Below are 5,060 nucleotides of genomic sequence, written 5' to 3' on the forward strand. Positions count from 1 at the left end.
TCTTCGTTCTTCTTGAGTTTCATGTGTTTAGCAAATTGTATCTTATATCTTGGGTATTCTAAGTTTCTGGGCTAATATCCACTTATCAGTGAGTACTGTGTTTATAATAGTTACTGATGTATAAAAGATTACAAAATTTTGTGACAAAATTTTAGGGCCTTTCTAATATTTTCTTTGCTGAGATAATGTTCAGAGCAATTTATTTGGGAAGGTTGGAGCTACAAGTTTTATAGAAACAAGAAAATTCCACTTTAAAGTATGTGAAATTAATGGACCAGGAAAAAGTCATAATCTGGGATAGTCTGCTTATCTTCAGTTATTCCTCAAGTAATAATATGTGGAGTGATTTTCCTTGGTTTGAAATATGTAGATATCCACATTGTCTTGTAAACTAAGACTAAGGTTTCTTTTCTAAAATTTTTATGGGAAAATAATTTAGGATTGTTACAGACATTAAGTAATTTTAAGGACACATATTTAATATTATTTGTATGAATTATTTGTGTATATATATATGTGTATATATATGCACACACACACACACACACACACACACACACACCTACTACTAGCAGTGCCCACAGAACCAAGAAGAGAGATTTTGATCTCTTCGAACTGGAGTTTCAGAACTTTGTCAGCCATGATGTAGATGTGGGGAATCGAACCTAGGTCCTCTGCAAGAGTAAAATATGTTCACGACCACTAAGCAATCTTTCCAGCCCCATAACACATAATCATGAATGTCAAACAGTAGATTTTATGTATTATTGAAACTACTTAAAATTATTTTAACAACTTAAAATTAATGCAGTTTGTTATTAAGTTATGTATGACTAAAGCAGCTTTTTTCTTATAAAACAAATCAGTATAATTCCTGATATGTACCCAGCACTGAAAATGAATATTTATGGATTTTTTTTTACTTGTGTAATTGTCATGGTGCTTTTTAAAAGCTGTTCAAATGGTGTATTACTGAAGTGTCAGCATTACAGTTTATATTTTTAACCATGATTCTGAATTCCACTGAAGTTCAGTGTGCTATGTCTAGTGATAACATACCTTTCAAAGGCTAGTATTTGGTTCCTGAATTTTCTTACTCAGCGCATTTTATTATATCGACTCTGGGATTGCTTTGATCTACAAGGAATTGCACATATAAAATTTTCCAGCTTAATTCTGATCTAAGAAGTGAAACTTCCCAAGTGCTGTGAACTAAAAATACCCTATTTATTAATTTAGTACCTCCTTGCAGTATACAGTGATATGCTTTGAACATGTATTTCAAAATCTCTATTCCTTTCTCCATCCCTCCTTCACCTTCCCTTTCTCTTTTGACTTCAGTGACTCTCTTTGGTCTGACCAAACATGTATTACTGAGGATTTAGACATTGACAAATGGTTGTGTAACTGAGTATGAACAGAAATATTGTATTACTTCATAATTTTCAAATATTAGCTTTCAGAAATGCAGGAAAAGCTTTGAATTTTTTTTAAATTTTTATTTCCAAAAAATTTACTACATTTGTTCTATATGTAGGAATATTTACTTGATTTTGAAATCCTAACATATGATTTTTTCCTTTTCATTTTTTTATTAATAATTCCATTCATTTACATCTCAAATGACAAATATGCCAAAAGAAAGAGCAACTGACTAGATGCTTTCAATGGATATTATAAATATAAACATAAGATGAACTGTATGACTGTCGTTAATAATGATCATTCTTGACATGAAGAAGACATGGTATGTTTTATTGTCAGCATACTTTGCATACTGCTTAGGATTCAAAGAATTTATATCTACAGTATAGAATCCTACTTGAGCATGTGCTCCTATTATTCTCAAACAAAAGCAGCAGATGAGTGTTCAAAGATTACAAGTGAAAACTTTGAAGTTTCAAAGGCCTGAAACTTGAGAGTAGAACTGGGTTTAATATGTTTATTGTAAAAGGTATTCATTTGCTACAGGTGAAAACTTGAATATCTTCTACTTGTTCTTAATTTAATACTTTTGTACTAAGCCATTATTAATTTATCAAACCCATAATAAGTAATAACATTGGAATTATCTCTTAAATAACATTTCTTCTTGTTTTAAATTCATACTTGTGTCCATAACATTTAATTATTCAACATAGTTCTGCCCATGGTCCTTTCTCAGACCTTCCCTTCATATTCTGCATTGTACATTTCTTATAAAAAGAATATGATATTGTATATCTCTATTTTATGTTCTCAATTAGTTGTTCTTAAAATAATAGTGAAACCTGAGATTACCTTAAATATATTTATTTAGAATCTAGTATCTTCAACTTATCTTTCATATTTCTTTCATTCTGAGCTTGGGAAAGGAAATAAAGGGAGGACATCTACCACAATTTAATTATTTTAAAAATGTATATCAACCCATAAAATAGAAAAATGTGATTTATGTTTATATTTTGGTAACTAGAAATCTGTCTTATAAGGCTTAAATGATCAAATTTTACTAGAAGGATATTGCTACTTTACACAAATCTCAAACTCCAAGAGCCATACTTACATAATTACATAAGTTTTATTTTTATGCATTTTCAGTAAAATTATGTAGTGTACTATGAAGTATTTTTACATAGTTCATGTTGAATAAAATCATAATAAATTTGTGTTAAATATCCAGCTGAGAGCTCACATTTTCAATGACAAGTATGAAGCAGAGAGATCACACTAGGAATTGAAAGGCTTTTAAATCTTAAAGTCTGACTCAATTGACACAGTTTTCTTTAACAGGCCACACCTCCTAAGCATAACAGTTCCACCAACTAGGGACCAAATATCCAAATACCTGAGACTGTCTTAGACATTGCTCATTCAAATCATCATATTGTAGAAATTTTTAAAAATATTATATTCAGTTTATATAATGTAAAATTACATTTGGCAATATAAAAATTGAATAAAGAACACAATTTGTTTTATCTATTGTCCTTGAAAATATGAATTCCCACTGTAAATTAAATAACAAAATTAAATACATTAGAAATTGTTAAAACATTTTATGCCAAAACTATTATTTTTTTGCACTGCTTAGATTAATTCCAGCTTCTTAACTGGGCAAGGAAAATGTTGTAAGTTATACACCTAGAGCTTAAAACAATTATTTAATTGAAAGGATATCATGCATCCTATTGCCCACAGCTTGAAAACAGGAAATACATAACTCTCGGCAGGCCCAATGGGGCTTGCTAAGTCATAGGTCCCATGGGAGTAACTAGTATTATTCTACTAAATCAACCTAGTAATATATTGGACCCTAAATAATTATCTATATAACCATAGATTAGTATATATCTCAAGCCTCATTAGAGAAACTTCATTTTTTGCTGTGCTCATATTTAATTGGGAAATCTATACCACAGCCTCTTCCTCTAAAGCTCAAGAATTTTTGAAAAGATGGGGCAGAAAGTGTATAAGAACCTGAGGTACTGGACCTCTGCAATGAAACATGATAGGGTCATTGAACTCATGAATTCACAGCAGCTTTGTCTGCATGAGCTCAAATGATCCAAAATCTCAGCATGGGTTTGCAAGGAGATCATTCAGGCTCAGTCCTAGCTGAGTAACTACAGACAACTAGTGGCTGTTGTGGGCTGGAGACAGGTTGTTTGTTTGTTTGTTTGTTTGTTTGTTTGTTTGTTTGTTTGTTTTCAGGGATGCAGCCCCTGAAAGGATATACAAATTCCAGCAGGCAGTCTCAAACCAATGTATATCCACTAAGAGGACTAGGTGATTTTAGAAAATAAAAAAGTAAACACATGGAGTTGGGTATGAATAGAAGTTTAGGATATAAGGAAGATGTTGTGGGTGGGGAGGGAAATGGAGTTAGATATGATCAGAATACATGTCTGCATAGTGAAATTCTCAAGCAATAAAAATTAATATGTAGCTAAATATGCTTTTTAAAAATTATGAAAACCAATAAATTTTTATGGAGATAGCTATATTTTTATAGTTCTAGTATCTAATGTATCTGTGCTTGTAAGTGTAAACTATGTTGACACTAAATGTACACAGATACAAATTGAAGAGTAATAAATGCTACAAAAAATTAAAACCATCTAATGCATGTGCAACTTTGGAAAATCCTACCCTAATTCATATGTATGCTTGTAACAATTGGATGTGATATTAAAAGCAGAAAAAAATAGGATGTTTTGAATCACTATCAGGAGTTTGGACTTTACTGAGTAAATCATATTTTCTTCATGCTGAAGGAATGAATCCTGGGAGTTAATTAACTGTATGTTTTGTAACTTAAATGTTCCTGCCATTTAAATCTTTCCACAGCTAAGCAGTAGTCCTTTTTTAGGATGAAAGCCATCTAAATCTTAAATCTTTATGGCATTTCAATACATTCATCTTATATTTTGAAGATACTATCCAGATAAAATTTTTCTCTAGTGCCCAAATGTTTAATGAAGGCAAATACGTAGGGCATGTAAGTTCTTCCCTGCTGGCAATGAATGTCAGATCAGAGAAACACAGCCAATCAGATATGAAATGAGTCTCTCTCTCTCTCTCTCTCTCTCTCTCTCTCTCTCTCTCTCTCTCTCTCTCATTGTATCTATCTCATTAAAACTATCTCTCATTCTTTCTCTTATTCTCTCTCTCTCTCTCTGTTTGTGTGTGTATGTGTGTGTGTTTGTACATGCATGTGTGCACATATCTGTATATGCATATATATGACATATGACATGTGGGACTTTTCTCTAGTTACAACAAGCCAAGTAAAGGGTCCTCTTACTTGGGATTAAAGACAATACTATACTAAAAATGATCCAACACAAACATATACATTTGCCTCAATTAAAATTTTATCTTTAGATAGCTCTTTTTACAAGGTTGTACTTGTTATCCTTTAGTTCTGAGAAAACTCCATTTTGTAAAGTCAGATATAAATCCTATCCTCCCTACAATGGCCGTCTAGACTAATTCTTAGCAGAAATAATCCTTTTTAACTTTTGAACTCTTTCTCTCTTTCAGTCTAGATGAATGTGGAGTTACCTTATGTCCTGGAG

Source organism: Mus caroli, chromosome X, assembly GCF_900094665.2.
Source record: "Mus caroli chromosome X, CAROLI_EIJ_v1.1, whole genome shotgun sequence".
In the NCBI taxonomy this organism is placed as follows: domain Eukaryota; kingdom Metazoa; phylum Chordata; class Mammalia; order Rodentia; family Muridae; genus Mus; species Mus caroli.